Source organism: Tamandua tetradactyla, chromosome 12 (assembly GCF_023851605.1).
Source record: "Tamandua tetradactyla isolate mTamTet1 chromosome 12, mTamTet1.pri, whole genome shotgun sequence".
Lineage (NCBI taxonomy): Eukaryota > Metazoa > Chordata > Mammalia > Pilosa > Myrmecophagidae > Tamandua > Tamandua tetradactyla.
The window spans coordinates 78,745,330-78,767,170 of record NC_135338.1 but is presented as its reverse complement, the minus strand read 5'-3'; the positions used below and the strand labels follow the sequence as shown (position 1 = coordinate 78,767,170).

The window sequence follows — 21,841 nt, the reverse complement described above, 5'->3', positions numbered from 1 at the left end:
TGTCTTGCCTCTCATCCATAATTTATGGAATGGATCTGGATACTCAGTGGACCGAGATATTTGCTCTGCTGATATCTCCACACCCTAGCCTGCCACTGAAAACTTTAGACAGTAACAATGTGCTTGGATCAATGATGACACACATATGCATTCCTTAGAAAAACTGAGCAAAATCCCTGCTGTCTCCTCTCATCAAACTGAGGCCTAGCACATTGTCTCATTACATGGTAATAGATGAGTGAGGGACACACACATTCAATGGGTATGTATCCTACTCACAGCCAAATCTTGTCATCGTGGATGTCTCCACGCTGCTGGGCACTAGAGAGAGGCACTAGAGAGATTCATTTTTACACAAAGTTGTAATGATGATATACCTGGCTTCTGGATTGTTGGGTGAGGTCTTTCATTCCAATAAATACTGAAGTTCTATAATGTGGTTGGTAGGGATTTTAAGGGAAATTTTTACACCATAGATTGAATCTGAGAAGCCTATGGAGAGTTTCATGTAGCCCTGTGCTATCCATGACTATTGGACAGATATTAGGTCTTTGAGTTATTAATAAGAGCCTGAGGTCATGCATTTTACAATGTTTTCCTATTTTATGTCATCTGGTGATGAATTTGTGTTCCAGTGGTGTTTGGGTTGATAAATGAAATCTCCAATATGAATGCTTACTATCCATTGAAAAGTGTTCTGAGAATCCATTGAAAAGGTGTCATACCTTGTTTCTCAAATATCAACATCAAAATAACATAGAATTACTATAGGTACTGGTGTCCGTGTGAAGAAGGAAAGAGGGACAGTTGCTCCTAAAATAATTAAATGACTTTAATAGAGTTGTTTGATGACTGGATTTTCCTCATGTTGCCATAGGTTTTGTATGCACTGCTATTGGAATAGGAGATGTATAAAGGTTGTCCTGAAATAGAATGGCCATGCATGCAAGCATATGGTTAGTTGGCTTTTCTTTCCATATGGTGTATATTATTACAAAGTAGTAAGTATGGCCCTTGCCTCTATAGGTCATTGAAGAGATCCCCTGGTCTTAAATTACCAGGTACCAGTATTTTAGCAACCTTAAGTTGGACGTCTTTCCTGCATCTTGCCATTCCTATTCAAATTAATCACGAAAGGCCCCATATCATCACATGGCTTTCTCCCTTTCATGCATTTTGGTTGAATTTTTATTTTCCTTTTCACATAGCTGATAGGTGTTTGAAATGCACACCTCAAAGTACCAGGCATTAAACCCAATTTTGAGTTCATCATATACACTCTTTGTAGTAATTGCCTTTTTACTTTCAATTATTTTTGTCATTGTTATTGCTGTTAACTTCACATGCATTAGGACAGATCTGGCAATACCTAGCTAACAAATGCTCAAAAAGTTGACTCCTTTGTACATTCTGTATACAAATTCCAATGATGTTTGTTTTGCCTCCCTTCAGTTCACAGTGTGGCCTGTGGAAATGATTTGTGTTCAAATAGGGTTCTTGCTCTCTGATCTGAGCATGATACTGATGAACATTTAGATGCACATTTTTACTTTGCTGTACTCTCATGACATTGTTGCCCTTTGCTTGTGAAACTGCCAGATATTTGGAGATTTCCCCATTTCCAGTCAGAGACTTAATCTGAACCATTTTTTATACAAATGAACTAATCTGTCAGGAACCCTGTAAGGTGTTGGTATCTTGGTAATACTGTATGATCACGTTCTTAGGATTAGGTTTGACTTAGATGGACACTCTTTTTTCAAAGACTTGATGTGAAGGAGTGCCCCATTCATCCTTCAGACATTCTTCACCAGTTTTCATTCCCTTTTGACCAAGTGTGGTTCATTTCTGATTGTGTCCAAAGGCATTACCACAGCATTGAATTTACATGTATGATGAAAAAGAATATATGTTATTGATAAGTGTGCTTTCCTGGATTACATGGGATGGGTATCACACGGAATATGGAGTTCTTCAGTATCCTAACTTGGTCAGTGTCTGATGGTTCATGGTTGAAGGCATATTTGATATTCTATAGTACATTTCTCCAGGTGCAGTCCAATGACATAAAGAATGTTTTTGGACCTTGGATCCTTGCATACCTAAACGTAAACCTAAAACATGCACATATAGGTACATACATACACATATAATTCATAACTGATCTACTTTAATATTTGAGGTTAATGCAATATAGATGCAGCAAGTAAACATTGCAGAATTTTGTGTTGCTGATTTTGCATGTGATCCTGTGCAGATTCTCAAGTAAATGTTTTTCTCTGTTCTTCCCAATTGTCATTGCAATGGATGACTGCCATAGGGATGTGAAGATTTTCTGCATGTAGATGGGCAGGAGTCCCTGTAAGTGGCAAGGACCAGAGACTTCTGGACACAGGTAAATGGCTTGGCAGTAGGGATTTTCTTTTATTTGCTAAATGTTCATATATTCTTCTCAGGAGTACATAGATCTAGATGAAACATTTTCTTTTAATGTCAATAAGAACATGCCAATATACATTCCCTAAGTGTTTGCCTTTTCTCTGCTTAATGGCGTGACTGTTGATAGTCCTAGGTGCCAGATTTTGATCAAAGAGTTCGCTGCACCTGATCCTGCAGCTTTAAAACACAAGGGTCTAGGAATATGCTTGAATTGAAGTCACCCCCAAATATGCATTCCTTGTCTGAAATCCTTTCTATCTCTCTGTGTACACAGTTCTTTGTCTCAGTCCTGGGAACATAAGGGGAAGGGGCAACATCCATGAGTTGTCTTTCTTGCCCACATACAGTGTTTGTAAATTTGGATGTCTTCATCCATCTGGGCATAAAAGGAATTGGTTTTGACATGACATGATGAGAAAAACTCTCATGGAATTAACCCTTTGAAGAACTGTTATTCCCAATAAATGCAGAGGTTCCTAAATTTACTGGGTGTGGATTTTGGAGGAAATGTGTGAATCTATGCAGGTTACATAATCCCCATATACTCTTCAGCTACCCATTTCTAGAAGAAGTGCAGCAGGTTGGTAATGTCATTATGAGAGCCTGTGGCAAGGTGTTAGTAATGTTTTCCTAGGTTTCCTCATTCGGTGGGGTAATTTGTGTGCCAGTGGTTTTGAGATGATTGAATGGGAGCCAATAATTCATATGTTTTGAAACCTTGTACTAAGCTTTGCCAGAATACCATAAATGTACTCAACCTTGTTACTTTGCGTAGTAACATCAAAATGAAATGAAATTTGTACATTTAGTCACTATTATTATACACTCTAGGCATTCCTAGATTATACCATCTCAATCTTTAACATCTATCTTTCTTTCTGATTTCATTTATGCCCCCAGCCCTCCTCCCTCTATCATTCTCACATGTAGCTTCATTCAGTGTTTTAACATAATTGTATTGCAGTTAGGTAGTATTGTGCTGTCCATTTCTGAATTTTTATATTCAGTCCTGTTGCGCAGTCTGTATCCCTTCAGCTCTAATTACCCAATATCTTACCCTATTTCTATCTCTTGGTGGTCTCTGTTACCAATGAAATATTCCAAGTTTATTCACTAATGTCAGTTCATATCAGTGAGACCGTACAGTATTTGAAGGTTATTGTTACGCATTAAGTAGATATCACCTTGTTATTCAAGATGTAATGGAGAAGCTGGAGGGAACTGCCTGAAAATGTAGAGCTGTGTTCCAGTAGCCATGTTTCTTAAGGATGATTGAATACTGATACAGCTTTTGCAATGTGACTGTGTGATTGTGAAAACCTTGCGTCTGATGCTCCTTTTATCTGCCTTGTCAATAGATGAGTAGAACATATGGAATGAAAATAAATAATAGGGGGAACAAATGTTAAAATAAATTTCGTTTTAAATGCTAATGAAATCGAGGGGTAAGGGGTATGGTATGTATAATCTTTTTTTTTTCTGTTTTCATTTTATTTCTTTTTCTGTTGTCTTTTTTATTTCTTTTTCTGAATTGATGCAAATGTTCTAAGAAATGATGAATATGCAACTAAGTGATGACATTGCGAATTACTGATTATATATGTTAATGTTTTAGTTCATTTGTTAATTTTTTTTAAATTAATAAATAAATTTAAAAAAATGAAGTGAAATTGCTTTGTTGTTTTGGGCCAGTAATAGAAGTAACTGGAAGCATTTTATTAAATGATTGGGTGACATTGAAAGTGGTTGAATGTCTGATTCCTCTACAAATTGCCATCTGTTGCCTAAAGGTTTCTGGGGGAATGATAGTTCCCATACAGTGGTGTCTGGAATAGAATGTTCTAGTGTCCTTGGTTACAAGCATTTTGGCAGATTGCCTTGGTTTACTTACCTTGTTATTGTACAGAATTGAACATGAATTTTCCCTTCAGTGGATATTAAGGTGATCCTTTGACTCTCTATCTTATCCCACCAAACTTTTAGGAAACGTATGACAAATATGTTTTCTGAAGTATGTCCCTTTGATCTCTTTGTTTCCTGAGTAAAGACATTTCTCAAGAAATGTTCCCACTTCACCTGCTTCCCTATCAGGACATACTCATCCATGGAGTTTGATTTATCTAATCATCTATTGAACATAGTTATGCAGAACAGACGATTTATGGGACGAAGAATGTAAGGCAAATTTCAAGTTCATCCATGAGTCCCTGTGTGTAGTTTCCTTTGATGTTATTGTTTTATCATTGATGATTTTATTGATGATACATTTTATATGGTGTCGGGATCCTCTAGTAATGTCTTGCATAGATATTAGTGCATGCTATCAAACTTTCATGATTAAGACATGGAAGATGTACCTTCTCAGTTTATGAGATTCCATAGAGGAGTTCTGGTTAGGGTTTGTAGAGTTATTCTTTCCAGATGTGAAGATGTTATTAGCTGTGTCATTACATTCTCTCTGGTGATACACTGAAACTCTCTTGTTTCCAAATGCCTAATAATTGGGATTGCCAATTTCAGTTTCAGTTAAAGGAGTAGGAGGCACCGCTCTGCATACATAGTTAACCTTTATAATTTGGTTCCATTATAGCCTAGGTGAGGGCATATTGTTTTGGGACCAGTAATAGAAGTAACGAAGTATTTTATTAAATGATTGGGTGACACCGAAAGTGGCTGAATGTCTGATTCCTCTACGAATTGCCATCTGTTGCCTAAGGGTTTCTGTGGAAATGATAGTTCCCATACAGTGTTGTAGGCTCCTTGAAATTGATGCTTTCAATCTGTTCAGTTCAACCATGTTTTGTCTAGAAACATGCCAAATAACCCTTGCCTTTTAGCTACTGCTCTATATGGAAATACACAGACCTATAATTAGATTAGAAATAAACATTGTAGTAATGACTTGAGACACACTCAAAATGCAGCAGGTCAGTGAGCAGAAACAACAGAAAATCAAATCTCAGACACAGAATCGGCACAAGAACAACATATTTTTATGGGCATATCTAAATATAAATTTAGGTTCATAGCTGGTAAAAGGAAATGAACATTCTGAATGGGGAATTATGGAAATACTGTATTCATTGCATTTCTCATCATCCTGTGTATCATATTCACATGTGTATTTGTTTTCTGTACCCTTCATAGGTGGAATTGGCAGGTCGTGAATACCTGTGAATGGAAATCAATTCATCATATGTTCCTGATCAAGAAGTAAGGGATTCCTTGCAAGCTCTTGGCCAAGATTCTTCAGCATCTCGTACATCTCTCATGGCAATAGGCTTCCTACTTTCCTAAGGTACTGATATTCTCCCAAGAAAATGTACAGTGATTGGCACCTCTTACTTATATCACAAGGGACATGCTGCAGTTCACTCCTTGAATGCCTTTGGTCTTCCACGATCAGTGGAATTCCAGTGATAACCGGTGTGAAGAACTGTTTAAAGTGTGAAGAACTGCTCACCAAATGCAAATCTTGGAGTTTTAAAATTCTCTTGCTTTGAATGTGTGTGGATCGATGATGACTCCCAAAATGCATTCCTTGGAAAGCTGAACAAAATGAGTGAGAAATCTCTACCGTCTCATCTCGTCTTACTGAGGTCCAGCACATTGCTTCACTCCAATGCGTATGTGAGGAAGGGGCATTTTCCTAGTGTTCCCTTTCATGCATCTACTCAGTGCTTCAACATTTCAAATGTGTCCAGGTCTCAGTCACTAGACAGATTCATTTTTGAGAGGTAAGATTAGTAGATCTTGTGATGGGTGGTTATGAGCACAAGCCACCCTACAGGTACACATCTTGTATGCATTCATGCTGTCGGATCTGGTGTGGAATTGTGACATGATTGTATGGATGGTGCAGGCATTTTAGACGTTTACACAGGCCCCATAGCTCCTGAAGTCTGGGAGAAGGAAAGCATGTCCAAGGTGTCAAAATGAGAATGTCACTGAGATGCTAGTATTGGTAATATTTTCCCTGTTTTCTTTTTTTGTTTGTTTATTTGGTGATTAAAAGTGAATGTCTGCAGAGATTGTGTAGAATGAATTCACTGTCAGAGTATGGGTGTTTGGAAATCTACTATTTCGACCTCTCTGGAATCCATTGAATGTTATCAACATCACAATGCATCAGTCTTTTAAGGGGCATTTGTGCGGCAGATAAGAAAACTTGGAGAAATGCTCAAGAAAGGACATATGTCCTCCTAAGCTGTTCAATGGCTAGAGTTTCTACAGGTTTTCATAGGGTGTCTGTGGTTTGTATTATTTGCATTGTTATGCAGAGCTATGCCTGGAATGGAGTGTTCTTGTGTCTGTTTGTTCAAGCATCTTATTAGATTACCTTGCTTTACTTTGGCATATATGCCAGAGAAGTAATCATGGCCTTTACCTTATAGGAAATGAAGCAATTCATTGGTCCTGCATTGCAACCCTCCGTTTTTTTCACAACCTTCTAAAACTCTCATGACAACCTGTGCTTGTGTAAAAGTTTGTGCTTATATGTGTGTTTTTCTATGCAAATGTCAGGTGGAGAGTGATTAATGTTGGTTGTATGAGTTTACCTTTTCTCTGCTGTTAGGATATTGATGCCTAGTAATCTTCAAAGTATCAGGTACTTGGATTTGCCACATTTCAAATAAGAGTGTGATTGTGGACCACTCATACAAATTTACCACATCGTATCATTTTGGCTATTGTCCCTGTGTGGAGATGTTGAATGGATTGTGAAATGGTGTGTTTCTGGGAACAGGTGTGCCATCTTTAGATGGACTTCTCTGTTTCTTGCCCAATGTCCTGCCTGTGCATCACATACTACCCTGTGGCTGTTACCTTCCCACCAAGAACAATTCGTATCCTGTGGTTCAAAAAACATTACTTGAATGTTGAAGTCTTAGTCAAGGTGAGTCCCAATGTAAAGTAAAAGTAGGTATATTTCTAGCAGTTCATGGCTGATATGTGGAAAATGAGGCACATGCCATCATTGAAAGCTGGAAAAAACATATAAATTAATGGTTAAAGAAATTCAGATTGTTCAGTATGTATCTGAATTTAAAGTCTAAAGAATTGTACAAAAAAATGCTTTTGTGGTAGGAGGCAGCACTTTAAATAGATATATATCATAATGACCTCGATACAACAAACATGCATTCAGTCATACATGCATGCCTTCCTACAACCATATGTATATCATGTATACCTAAAGAGAACATGTAATGATTCATAGGTGCAGCATTAAAGGATGTAGAAAAATGGATATTGCATGGTTTCTGTTTGATCTTTTTCATGTTTCTCAATCATGTTGTTGTTTTCTGCTCACTTCTCAGGTCGATATGCCAATGAGTGAAAATTTGGATGGAAAGATTCTACATTTATTTTAAAATATAACATCTCTGGAACCAGTAAGGCCCTGAGTCTTCCAGAATCTGGTACGTCACTCATGGCAGTAAGACTTTTTTGCTATTGTAAAGCATGCTGTTAGCCACCTATGTTTTCACCTAAGGAATACATAGACATTGAAGAAACTATTTCCTATCATGTCACTAACGCCATGCCCAGATCCACTTTTGAGTGTCTTTGCTCTTTTCCTTGAATGGTATGGATGTGGATACTCAGGGGACCACCATATTTGTACTCCTAACACCTCAACACCCTGGCCTGTCACTGAAAACTTCAGACTGTAACAATGTGCTTGGATCGATGATGACATCAGTATATGCATTCCTTGGAAAAGCTGAACAAAATGAGTGAGAAATCCTACCGTCTCCACTCATCGAACTGAGGTCCTGCACATTATCTCATTCCAAGTTAATGTAGTTAAGAGAGGGACACACACGTACAATGTGGTCTCTGCCTATTCCATACAGCTATTGTCATTGTGAATATGTGAATATATTCAACTTCTGGCCACTAGAAAGATTCTGTTTTAGACATAGCCTTAGGGAGGATATCCCTTGCTTTTTAGATTATTCTTGAGGTCCACCATCCAATGAATACTCATGCTCTGTGATTTTGTTGGTCGGGATTTGCTAACGTAATTTATAATCCCAACTTTGACTCTGTCAGAATTGGGCCTTTCATTTGTTTCTCTCTTACCATGACTATTGGACAAAGAGCAGATTTTTTGTCATTGATTAGTGCCTAAGTTTAACAATGATATTCAGGTTTATGTCATTTGGTGAAGAATTTGACTGCCAATTATGTTTGCATTGATAAAAGGGAATCTGTGATGGGGATGCTTACAACCTTTTTTACACGCACTCCAAGGAATCCTTTTCAGGTGTTGTATTTTGTTACTCAAATACAGACATCAAAATGAGAAGGAAGGGCAGTGTACACTGCAGGTGGTGTGAGAAAGCAAACAGGACATTTGCTCCTGAAATCATTTAGTTGTCTTTAGTAGTTGTCTGATGGCTCATGTTATATAGGTTCTTCTCATGTTATATAGGTTTTCCTATGCACTTTGAATGGTAAAGGAGTTGTAGAAGCGATGGTGGAATGAAATGTCCACGGTCCATACGTACAAGCATTTGGTTAGATTACTTCGATTTGCATGTGATATATTCAACAGTAGTAAGTGTGATCCTATTCTTTATAGATCATCGAGGAGATACCCTGATCTTCCATTGTCACACACCCTATATTATGACAATGTTATGATGAAAGGCTTTCAGGAATCTTGCCACTTGTTCATGTTAGGGTTCCCAAAAGGATGTGTTTTCTTTTTTATTTCATGAAAGGCCCCATATCATTACTCACCCCCCTCTTTCGTGCACTGCATTTGAAGTTTGATTTCCCTGATGTAGGTGCTGATAGGTGATTTTAATGTGCACCTCAAAATACCAGGCATCAAACCAGATTGTGAATTCATCCCAGGCACCCTTTTAATCTTTCAGTTATTATTGTCACTGTTATTGGTGACATATTTGTTATTTTGTTATTGGAGGTATATTTCCTGTGTATTATGGGAGATCTTGCCAAAAATAGGCTTGAGAGGTTGACCCCTCTTTTGTCCTGTATACAAGTCCCAATGGTGTTTGTTTCCTCTCTTCAAGTTGAAGGTTCCCTGTGGGATTGATGATTTGTGTTCAAGAGTTCTTCTGTGCTGACCTGGGTGTGATGTTGAAAATTTAAATACCTGACTTTATTCTCTACACTCTGATGACATTCATGCCCTTTGCTTTTGAAACTACAAGACATATGGGAATTGCCCCATGTCCATCAAAAGACTTAGCCTGGACTGTTTTTGTACAAATGAATCAATCACTCAGGGTCCTTTTGATTCCATAAGATGTTGATGACTTTGTTATCTGTACAAGCTTGTGCTTTGGACTAGGATTGCCTTTGTTAGATGGACACTCTCTTTTCAGTGGTTTAGTGTTACAAAGGTGCCCCAATCCATCCCTCAGATGTTCTTCACTTGTCTTTGCTCCCTTCCAACCAAATCTGGTTCATTTCAAATTGCATGCAAGAAAGATATTACAGCAATGTTGAATTCAAATGTGTGATGTTTGAAAATGTATATTTTCAATGAGTGTGCTTTCCTGGAATACACTGGCTGAGTGTCAAGGGTAATGTGGAATACTTTAGCATAACAATTTGGTCAGATTCTGGAGATTGATGTTTAAAAGCATAGATTTTCTGCAGAAGGTTCCTGCAGGTGGAGTCCATGAATGTGTAGAGAAAGGATGCTCTTGCAACAGGAGTAATCACCTTCAATCTTTGAATACCTGAATGTGCACATAAATCATACACTTGTAGTTACACACATATACTCATAATTCATCTTTAACCTAAAATAATAGTTGAAGTTAGTGAATATATATGCAGAACATAAACAGTGGAAAATTTGGGATTGGTAGGTTTTGTGTGTGATCCTGTGTAGTTTCTGAAGTTTGTGTTTGTTTTCTCTATTCTTCTCAGTTGTATCTGTCAATTAATGTATGCCATTGGAATATGAAGCTTCTCAACCTATCATAAAACACGTAGATGATCATGAATTCCTATAAGTGGCAAGAAACAGCAATCTCTGGAAGCCAGTAGATGGCTTGGCAGTAAGTATTAGGTTTTCTTTGCTAAACACCCAGATATTCTCCTGAGTAGTAGATAGACCTAAAGCAATTTTTTTCTTTTAATGTCACTAATGGTATGCTGGGGTTTACTCCCTGAGTACCTTCTCTCTGCTAAGTGGCCTAGATCTTGATAGCCCTGGGTACTGAGACCTTTCGACTTAAGTGTTATCCACACACTAGTCTGTAAAATAAACACCAGGGTCTAAGAATGTTCTTGGATTGATGAAACGAACTACAAATGCTTTCCTTGGAGAACTGACCAAATTGAGTCTTAAGTCCTTTCTATCTGCTCTTCTTGCATGCAGGTCCTGTACTTTGTCTCAGTTCCAGGAACATAATTGGGAAGTACAACATTCATGAGTTGCCTTTCTTGCCCACACACAGTGTTTCTAAATTTGAAGGTATCCATCCATCCAGGAATTAGAAGGATTCAGTTTTACACATGGCCATGATAATGGGAACTCTTATGGAATTGGCCCTTAGTTGACTGTGTTATTCTCAGTAAATGCAGAGAACCTAGATTTTCTGGGTATGCATTTGGAAGGGAATGTGGGACACAACAGTTTGAAACTATGCAGGCACTTAATCTCCATATATCCTTCATCTAGCCATCTCTAGAAGTGCAGCATGTTGGTTATGTCATGATAAGAGCCTATGGCAAGGTGTTAGTAATCTTTTCCTTAGGTTTCCTTATTAGTAATGTAATCTGTATGCCAGTGGTGTTTGATATGATTGACTGGGAACCAGGAATTCAGATGTTTTGAAACCTGTTGCAAGCATGCCAGAATTCCGTCAAAGCTGTCCTACGTTGTAAGTTTGAGTAGTGACATCAAAATTAAATGAAAATGCTATGGTGGCTGCTGGACCAAAACAGAAGAAATTGGAAATTGCTAATGAAATGATTGGGTGTGTTTACAAGTGACTGAATGAATGGTTTCTCCACAAATTGTCGTAGGTTTTCACCAAATAATGGTGTCTAGAGTGGAATATTCCTGTGTTCTTGATTACAAGTTTTCTGTCAGATTGTTTTGGTTTACTTACCACATTATTGCACAGAATTCAGCATGAGGTTTTCCTTCACTGGGTATTGAAGCAATCCTTTGACTCCATTTGCTCCCACGAATCTTTTTGAAAACCTGTGACAAAAGTGTTTTATGGGTCATGTCCCTTTAAACTCTGTTTCCTAAGTCAGAGTGTTTCTCAAGAAATGCTCCCTTGTTATTTGCATCCCTGCTGGATCATGTACTTTGCCGGAAGTTAAATATATCCAATCCCTTATTGCCGATACCTATTTGGAATCTACGATTCATGAAACAAGAGTGGAAGACAGATTTCTTGTAGATCTGAGAGTTCCTCTGTTCAGTTGCCTTTGTTTACATTGTTCTTTAACTTATTATTGTTTAACTATTTAAAAAAATCATTGATGTTTTAATGCAATTTACTGAGAACATTCACACACCACATAGTCCATTCAAGCCTATAATCAATGGCTCATGGTATCATCACATTGTTGTGCAGTCATCCCCACAACCAACTTTAAAACATGTTTATTGGTCCAAAAATTAAAATAAAAAAATAAATAATTCAAAATATCTCCTTCCCCTTATTTGCATCCCTATTATTGACTGGTAGTATTGATGGAATATATTTGTTAGTGTTGATGAAAAATATTAAGATATTACTGTTAACTATAGTCTATAGTTTGCAATAGTTACATGTTTCCTCATATGCCAATTTATTATTAACTCTTTATAAACATGCTGTACGTTTATTTCTAGTTCCTGAAGGAACTTATATATGTTTTTAATGTTAATCACTGACATTGTCCACTATGAGGTTCACTGTGTTATACACTCCCATATTTTAACTTCTAGCTGCCCTTTTGGAGACATAACCTGACTCTATTTAACATCCCCTTTAAAGCACATTCACGTACAATTCAGTACTATTGCTTATACTCACAATCACATGCTACTGTCGCCTCTGTCCATCTCCAAACATTTATATTTACCTAGTTAATAACTTTGGACATACAAAGCAACTGTTCCCCATTCTCTGACACCATTTTATCTCCTGGAAACCAATATTCTAGATATTTTTACTATGAATTTATGTATTATAATTTGTTCATATTGTGAAATCAATATTTGTCATTTTTTGTCTGATTTATTTAACTCAATATAATGTCCTCAAGGTTCATCCATGTTGTTCCATGCTTTAAAACTTCATTCCTTCTTTCTACTGAGTATTCCATTGTATGTGTATACAACATTTTGTTTATCCATTCATCAGTTGATGAACACTTGAGTTGTTCCCATATTTTGGAAGTTGTATTGCCATTATGAACATCAGTGTGCAAGTATCTATTCATGTCTGTGCTTTCAGATCTTCTTAGTATATACCAAGTAGTGGGATTACTGAGTTATAAGGCAACTTTGTATTTATTTTTTTGAGGAACTGGCTCGCTGTCTTACACTGCAACTATACCATTTTACCATTTTACATTACCCCAGCAATGAATGTGTGTTCCTATTTCTCCACATCCTCTCCAACACTTGTAATTTCCTGTTTTTTAATAGTACCCATTCTAGTGGGTATGAGACGACCCCTCCCCTCATTGTGGTTTGATTTGCATTTACCTAATAGTGAGTGGAGATGAATAACTTTTCACGTGCTTTATAGTCGTTTTATATTTCTTCTTTGGAGAAATATCTATTCATGTCTTTTGCCCATTTTATAATTGGGTTGTCTGTCCTTATTGGTGAATTGTTGGATTTCTGTATTTATTCTGAATATCAAACTCTTATCAGGTATGTGGTTCCCAAATATTTCATACTGTTGACTTGGCTGCTTTTTCACCGTTTTGGAAAAGTTCTTTGAAGCATAAACGTATTCAGATTTGAGGAGATCTCATTTATCTATTTTTCTCTTGTTGCTTATGCTTTGGGTGTAAGGTCTAAAAAGCTACCTCCTATCAATATGTCTTGAAGTTGTTTCTGTATATTTTCTTCTAGGAGTATTATGGTACTGGCTCTTCTGTTTAGCTCTTTGATCCATTTTGAGTTAATTTTTGTATGAGGCATGTGGCCCACTTTACTTCTTTGGATATGGCTATCCAGTTTTCCCTACACCATTTATACAGGCGAGCCTATTTTTGTCCCAGTTTAGTGGATTTGGGAGCCTTGTCCAAAATCAGTAGACCATGGATCTGAGGATCTATTCCTGAACAATCAGTTCAATTCCATTGCTGTGCATCTTTATGCCAATACTGTGCTGTTTTGACCACTATGGCTTTATAATATGCTTTAAAGTCAGGAAGTGTGAATCCTTGAATCCTTTTTCAAGATGTTTTTGGCTGTTCAAGGCCCCTTTCCCTTCCAAATAGATTTATAAGTAGTTTTTTTTCCATTTCTGCAATATAGTTTGTTGATGTTTTGATTGCTAAGACACTGAACCTATAAATCAATTTGGGTAGAATTGACATCTTTTTCTTTTCTTTTTTTGGGGGGGCAATAAGTATTTTTATTAAAAAATAAGTTTTAGAAATGCCTTTATTTTACACATTTCAATGTAATATGTTTCCAATTTAAGCATTTATTTTATACCTGTGTTTGGTAAAAAAGTGTTATTGTAATTAGGATATCTGCTTTTTATTATGGCTGTGAAATAGAGTTATCATCTTTGAATGAATAGCTAAAGTATGAAAATGGAGATATATCATCATTAACAAAATTGATCAACAAGGTAAAATCCTAAATATAATTTGGAAAAAGATAACATTTTTATGTACACAGAAAAATGTTAGCACAATACATATTTTTACTGAAGATGTAGCATTATTCTAAATGTTAATTATCCATGTTTGAAAAGTAATACTTACATACTTATTTAAGAGAATGAAACAATTGCAGTAGTTTTGGTATGTATAGTTATTTTTGAGTATTATACAAGCTGTCTCTCTAAATACATATTTATGGCATTTTCAGTGCTTTTGTAATTTGACTAGCAAATATTAGCATCTAGGGGTCAGAAGAATCATCTGGCTTTCATTGGAAAGTGATGTGTAAAGAAATTTAAAAGAAATTTAGTAGGTGGGCATGTAAGTTGTTACAATTTCATCTGTGTAGCTCCTGGAAAATTCAGTGGTTTGGTTGATCTTCAATTGCCAAATTTAGCTCCCATCTTAGTGTGATGATTTTGAAAAATTACGTCATTAATAGGTTTATTTTGAACTAAGCTTTCTATTTTGAACTAAAGTAGCACTAAAAAAAAAGCCAGTTTAGTTCTTATCACTTCTTTCTTAATCACTATCAATAATATTTTAGTATTCAGTTATTGTTTCAGGTTAGCTTGTTCTATAACTAAGATGAATCAAAGGCAGACTTTTAGTTACTATGTGGAAAAAGTATGCAATTTGTCCTACCACTAAGTTTTCCTGAATGTGTTTAAAACATTTATAAATTTCATCTGCACGTCACTTTTTAGCTATTTCCTGTGAGTTGGTCTTTTAAGAGCTAACCTGAAAAGAACCAGAAAATCAAAAAGACATTTTACTAAATGACATTTAGCATTCTAATACAAGAACATGGAAAGCTCTCCATTTATTTAGGTCTTTGATGTCTTTTAGCAATGTTTTATAGTTTACTGAAAACAGGTCCTTTACATCTTTGGTTAAGTTTATTTGTATATATTTTATTCGTTTTGTTAATATGTGAATGGAATTTTTTTCTTGATTACCTCATTGGTTAGCTCACTACTTGTGAAAACACTACTGATTTTTGCCTGCTAATCTTGTATCCTACCACTTTGCTGAACTCATTTATTAGCTCAAGTAACTTAGTTACAGTTTTTGGGGAATTTTCTAAATTTAGGATCATGTCATTACAAATTCTGAGAGCTTTACTTCTTCTTTTCCAATTGAGATGCCTTTTATTTCTTTTCCTTGCCTAATTGCTCTAGCTAGAATCCCTCACATAGTTTGAATATCAGTGGTGATAGTGTGCATCCTTCTCTTGTTAACTATCTTAGAGAAAAAGCTTTAAGTCTCTCACCTGTGGAATACAATGTTACGTATGGGTTTTTCATAGATGCCCTTTATCATGTTGAGGAAATTTCCTTTGATTTCTACCTTTGGAAGTGTTTTTACCAAGAAAAGATGCTGAATTTTTTCAAATGTCCTTTATGTGTCAGTTGAGATGGTCATGTGGTTTTTCCTCTTTAATTATTTGTTAATTTGGTGTATTACATTAATTGATTTTCTTGTGTTGAACCAGCCTTTCATACCTGGGATAAGACCTACTTTATTGGGGTGTATAATTCTTTTACTATGTGTTATGGTCAGGTTCATGTGTCAACTTGTCAAGAACCTGTTTGTCTGGTTGGGCAAGTGCTGGCCTGGCTTTTGCTATGAGGATATTTCATAAAATTAAATCATGATCACGTCGGCTACATCCACAGCTGATTCATTTGTAATCAGCCAAGGGGAGTGTCTTCTTTAATGAGTGATGCTTAATCTAAACACTGGAAGCCTTTTAAGGAAGATTCAGAAGAGACAGATTCTCTTCCTGCTTTGGCTGGCGAGCCTCCTGTGGACTGCATCCAGTCCTCCATCAGAATCATCAGCTTCACAGCCTGCCCTACAGATTTTGGACTCAGTGTTCCCATGGTTATGTGAGACACTTGTATAAATTTTATATTTATGAAAATTTTCTGTTTATTCTGTTTCTCTAGAGAACCCAACTAATACACTATGCCATTGGATTTGATTTGCAGTTTTTTTCTGAGGATTTTTGCATTTATATTCTTAAGGAAATTGGTCTGTTGTTTTCTTTTCCTGTAGTATCTTTATCAGGCTTTGATATTAAGATGAGGTTGGCTTTAAAAATTAGCTAGGTAGTGTTGCCTCTTCTTCAGTGCTTTGGAAGAGCTTGAGCAGCAATGGTGTTAATTCTTCTTGGAATGTTTGGTAAAATTCCCCAGTGAAGCAATTTTCTCCTTTGCTTTCCTTTGTTGGGAGGGTTTTGAAGACTGATTAAATCTCTTTACTTATGATTGTTTGTTGAGATTTTCTATTTCATCTTGAGTCAGTATAGGTTGTTTCTAGGAAATTGTCCATTTCATCTAAGTTGTTTAGTTTGTTGACAAACATTGTTCATCATTTCCTCTTATGAGCCTTTTTATTTCTTTTGGGTCTTTGGTTATGACCCCCCCAGTCACATTTCTGATTGTATTTTATTTGTCTCTTCTCTCTTTGACTTTGCCAGTCTTACTAAGATTTGTCAATTTTATTCATCTTCTTAAAGAACCAACTTTCGGTTTTATTAATTCTCTTTTTATTAATTGAACTTTTGGTTCTCCATTTCTTTTATATTCACTCTAATCTTTATTATTTCTTTCATTCTGCATGCTGTATAGTTAGTTTGCTATTCTTTCTCTAGTTTCTCCAGCTGTTGGGTTAGGTCTTTGATTTTAGTTCTTTCTTCCTTTTTAATGTAGGCATTTAGGGCTGTAAATTTCCCTGCCAATATCTCCTTTGCTGCATCCTTTAAATTTGTTATGTTATATTTCTTGTTATGGTGTAAATATCTCAAGATATTCAATGATTTCTTCTACAATTTCTTCCTTGACCCCCTGATTGTTTGAGTGTATTGTTTAACCTCCATGTATTTGTGAAATATCCAGTTCTCTAGTTGTTATTGATTTCTAGCTTCGTTCTATTATGATACGAGAAAGTGATTTGTATAATTCCATTCTTTTAAAATTTATTAAGACCTGTTTGTACCCCAGTTTATTGTCTATCCTAGAGAATATTCAATGATCGCCTTAGAAGTATATATATCCTTCTGTTTTGGGGTACAATAATCTGTATGTGTCACTTAGGTGTATTTCATTTATCATATTATTTAGATTGTCTGTTTCCTTATCGATCATCTGTGTAAGTGTTATATCTCTTGAAGAGAGTGGTGTGTTGACATTTCCCACTATTGTAAAGATGTCTATTATGCCCTTCAGTTTTTGCCGATGTTTGCCTAATGTACTTTGGGGCACCTTGATTAGGTGCATAAATATGTATAATTGCTATTTCTTCCTGATCAATTTCCCCTTTTATTAATATCTAGTATCTTCTATCTTTTATAAAATGCTTACATTTAAATTCTATTTTTTATTATAGTTACCCCAACTTTCTTTTTTTGATTATTGCTTGCGTGGAATATCTTTTTCCATTTGTTCACTTTCAAGCTAATTGTATCTTTGAGACTAAAATGAGTCTCTTGTAAACAGCATATACATGGCTTGTATTTTTTTGTCTAAACTGCCAATCTGTGTCTTTTGATTGGGGAATTAGTCTATTAACATTCATTGTTATTACAATAAAAGCTATTCTTACTTCGACCATTTTATCCTTTTGCTTTTATTTGTCAGATTTATTGTTTTTCTTTTATCCTTTTAGTTACTCTTACTGATAGTCATCATTTCTATAATCTTTTCCAAGCCTCTCTCTCCTGTATTTTCTTTTCAGCTGGCAGAATTCCCTTTAGTATTTCTTGTAGGGCAGGTCTCTTGTTAGCAAATTCTCTCAGCTTTTACTTATCTGTGAATAAACAAAGACACTTATATTTGAAGGGCAGTTTTTCTGGATAATGAATTCTTGGCACACAATATTTCTCTCTTAGTATCTTAAATATGTCATACTAGTTCTCTCTCGCCTCTGTGATGCCTGATGAGTAGTCAGCACTTAGCCTTATGTAGTTTCCCTTGTATGTCGCGAATCACTTTTCTCTTGCTGCTTTCAAGATTCTCTCCTTTCCTTTGGCATTTGACGATCTGCTTAGTAATGTGTCTTGGAGTGGGTCTGTCTGGCTTTGTTCTATTTGAAGTAACTTGGGCTTCTCAATATTCATATTTATGTGTTTTATATAAGGGTTGAGAAATTTTTCTCTTATTATTTCCTCAAATATTCTTCCTGTCCCTTTATTCTCTTCTCCTTCTGGGACACCTGTGATTCATACATTTGTGTGCTTCATGTTGTGAGTTATTTCCCTGAGATCCAGTTCCAATTTTTCCTGCATTTCTTCTATTGTGTGTTCAGATTCAATTGCTCTGTCTTCTAGTTCGTGGATCCTTTTTTGTGCCTCTTCAAATATGCTGTTGTGTATCTCTAGCATCTTTTCAGTTATATCCACATTAGCTTTCATTTCTGTAAAAAGTTATTGTTATTTGACCAAATTCTTCCCTTTGCTTTCCTAATGTCTTCTTAATGCCCTTTATCTTTTTAACCATATCTTTGAAATTATTCAGGATATTTGTTTGTACATCTTTTATTAGTTGTTCTAAATTTTGTGTCTCCACCTGTTCTAGTTTGTGAGCTGCTGAAATGCAATATATCAGAAATGGAATTGCTTTTAAAAAGGGGAATTTAATAAGTTGCTAGTTTAAAGTTCTAAGGCCGAGAAAATTTCCCAAGAAAAACAAGTCTATAGAAATGTCCAATCAAAGGCATCCACCCAGGGAAAGATACCTTGGTTCAAGAAGGCTGATGAAGTTCAGGGTTTCTCTCTCAAGTGAGAAGGCACATGGTGAACACAGTCACAATTTCTCTCTTGGCTGGCAGGGCACATGGCTAGCACAGCATTGTCTGCTAGATTTCTCTCCTGGCTTTCTGTTTCATGAAGCTCCCTGGGAGGTGTTTTCCTTCTTCATCTCCAAAGGTCGTTGGATGTGGACTCTGCTGTGTAGTGCTGCAGCATTCTCTACTCTTTCCAAATCTCCTCCATTCTCCAAAATGTTTCCTTTTTTATAGGACTCCAGAAATTTATCAAGACCCACCCAAATGGGTGGGGACTTGTCATCACCTAATCCAGTTTAACAGCCACTCTTGATTAAATCACATCTCCAGGGAGATGATCTGATTCCAGTTTCAAACATACAGTGTTGAATATGGATTATTCTGCCTTTATGAAATGGGATTTTGATTAAAACTTGGCTTTTCTAGAGTCCATACATCCTTTCACACCAGCACACCACCTTTTTAATTAAATCATTTGTCTTGTCTATATCTTCTTGTTCCTTGATGTGTCTTCTAATTTTTTGCTGGCTCCTGGGCATCTGATTATCTTGATAAGATTATTTTGAAAGTTGGTTTACTTCTCTTGTCTAAGATTTAGTTGTTGCTTGGGTTCATATTGAAAGTCTCCTTTGAAACTTGGTTTGTAATATTTCCCAGTCAGGCCAGGGCCAGGGCCTCATGCTGGGGATGCACACCTTTTCCAAAGAATGAGTGTGGGCCATAAAGCACTGAACCTGCTGTCCTCAGATGTGGGGGATGGGCACTAGGAACCATGGTGGAGTCTCTGTGGGTATAATGGAGTTGCTGGTTCCCAGACTTCCACGTGAAAAGACTATAGGCTGTGGGACTGAGTGGTTAACTTCACCAGCCAGCAGTTGAATCAGGACTGCACTGTATCTTGCCAGCTGAGAAGAACCAGGCTGTTGCACAACTGCAGTTCACTCACCCCTATTTCTTAGTCATAGTTTCTATGTTTTTTCATCTAGCTCTTCCTTATACGTTGCAGTGGTCCTCCCCTTGTTTCTCTAGGCCCTGAACCATTGCATTGAACATGTGGCATTATATTTGTACCGATCATGGTAGACTAGACATTGAGAATTAGAGACATCAATTTAAGGGCACATACTCCAGCTCTGAGATCTAATTTTTTTTACACCAGGAATGCTTTTGTGCAGGTGATAAAACCTTAAAAATAACAGACCTACTAGCTTAAATACAGCATATTTAGGGGCATATCTATCGTCTGCAAACAGTGATAGTTTTACTTCTTCCTTTCCAATTTTGATGCCTTGTATTTCTTTTTCTTGTCTAATTGCTCTGGCTAGAACCTCCAACACAATGTTGAATAATAGTGGTGATAGTGGACATCCTTGTCTTGTTCCTGATCTTAGGGGGAAAGTTTTCAATTTTTCCCCATTGAGGATGATATCAGCTGTGGGTTTTTCATATATTCCCTCTATCATTTTAAGGAAGTTCCCTTGTATTCCTATCTTTTGAAGTGTTTTCAACAGGAAAGGATGTTGAATCTTGTCGAATGCCTTCTCTGCATCAATTGAGATGATCATGTGATTTTTCTGCTTTGATTTGTTGATATGGTGTATTACATTAATTGATTTTCTTATGTTGAACCATCCTTGCATACCTGGGATGAATCCTACTTGGTCATGATGTATAATTCTTTTAATGTGTTGTTGGATACGATTTGCTAGAATTTTATTGAGGATTTTTGCATCTGTATTCATTAGAGAGATTGGTCTGTAGTTTTCTTTTTTTGTAATATCTTTGCCTGGTTTTGGTATGAGGGTGATGTTGGCTTCATAGAATGAATTAGGTAGTTTTCCCTCCACTTCGATTTTTTTGAAGAGTTTGAAGAGAATTGGTACTAATTCTTTCTGGAACGTTTGGTAGAATTCACATGTGAAGCCATCTGGTCCTGGACTTTTCTTTTTAGGAAGCTTTTGAATGACTTATTCAATTTCTTTACTTGTGATTGGTTTGTTGAGGTCATCTATGTCTTCTTGAGTCAAAGTTGGTTGTTCATGTCTTTCCAGGAACCCGTCCATTTCCTCTAAATTGTTGTATTTATTAGCGTAAAGTTATTCATAGTATCCTGTTATTACCTCCTTTATTTCTGTGAGGTCAGTAGTTATGTCTCCTCTTCCATTTCTGATCTTATTTATTTGCATCCTCTCTCTTCTTCTTTTTGTCAATCTTGCTAAGGGCCCATCAATCTTATTGATTTTCTCATAGAACCAACTTCTGGCCTTAATGATTTTCTCTATTGTTTTCATGTTTTCAATTTCATTTATTTGTGCTCTAATCTTTGTTATTTCTTTCCTTTTGCTTGCTTTGGGGTTAGCTTGCTGTTCTTTCTCCAGTTCTTCCAAATGGATAGTTAATTCCTGAATTTTTGCCTTTTCTTCTTTTCTGATATAGGCATTTAGAGCAATAAATTTCCCTCTTAGCACTGCCTTTGCTGCGTCCCATAAGTTTTGATATGTTGTGTTTTCATTTTCATTCGCCTCGAGGCATTTGCTAATTTCTCTTGCAATTTCTTCTTTGACCCAGTCGTTGTTTAGGAGTGTGTTGTTGAGCCTCCATGTATTTGTGAATTTTCTGGCACTCTGCCTATTATTGATTTCCAACATCATTCCTTTATGGTCCGAGAAAGTGTTGTGTAAGATTTCAATCTTTTTAAATTTGTTGAGACTTGCTTTGTGACCCAGCATATGGTCTATCTTTGAGAATGATCCATGAGCACTTGAGAAAA

The 21,841-nt window shown here is 36.3% G+C and overlaps 1 long non-coding RNA gene, 3 other non-coding genes and 1 pseudogene across 33 annotated transcripts in view; all 5 read left to right on the top strand.

Moving 5' to 3' along the window:
* The window catches only part of LOC143652395 (uncharacterized), a 156,144-nt gene that overhangs the window by 73,225 nt on the left and 61,078 nt on the right, over positions 1-21,841 (top strand). For 27 of the 30 annotated variants that reach the window (XR_013160608.1, XR_013160630.1, XR_013160634.1 and 24 more), the window contains 4 exons: positions 2,321-2,395; positions 5,587-5,737; positions 7,761-7,862; positions 10,357-10,487. This is a non-coding gene — a long non-coding RNA (uncharacterized LOC143652395). Of the gene's footprint in view, positions 1-2,320; positions 2,396-5,586; positions 6,177-7,186; positions 7,337-7,760; positions 7,863-10,356; positions 10,488-21,841 lie in introns of all 30 variants that reach the window. The other 3 variants (XR_013160618.1, XR_013160614.1, XR_013160615.1) reach the window with 3 other exon arrangements.
* Positions 126-206, top strand: LOC143652837 (small nucleolar RNA SNORD116; annotated as a pseudogene).
* LOC143652819 (small nucleolar RNA SNORD116) lies at positions 5,951-6,042 on the top strand. The gene has a single exon (XR_013160875.1). It is a non-coding gene; the product is annotated as a small nucleolar RNA SNORD116 (small nucleolar RNA).
* Positions 8,128-8,220, top strand: LOC143652827 (small nucleolar RNA SNORD116). Its single transcript, XR_013160882.1, has one exon. It is a non-coding gene; the product is annotated as a small nucleolar RNA SNORD116 (small nucleolar RNA).
* Positions 10,722-10,814, top strand: LOC143652840 (small nucleolar RNA SNORD116). Its single transcript, XR_013160893.1, has one exon. It is a non-coding gene; the product is annotated as a small nucleolar RNA SNORD116 (small nucleolar RNA).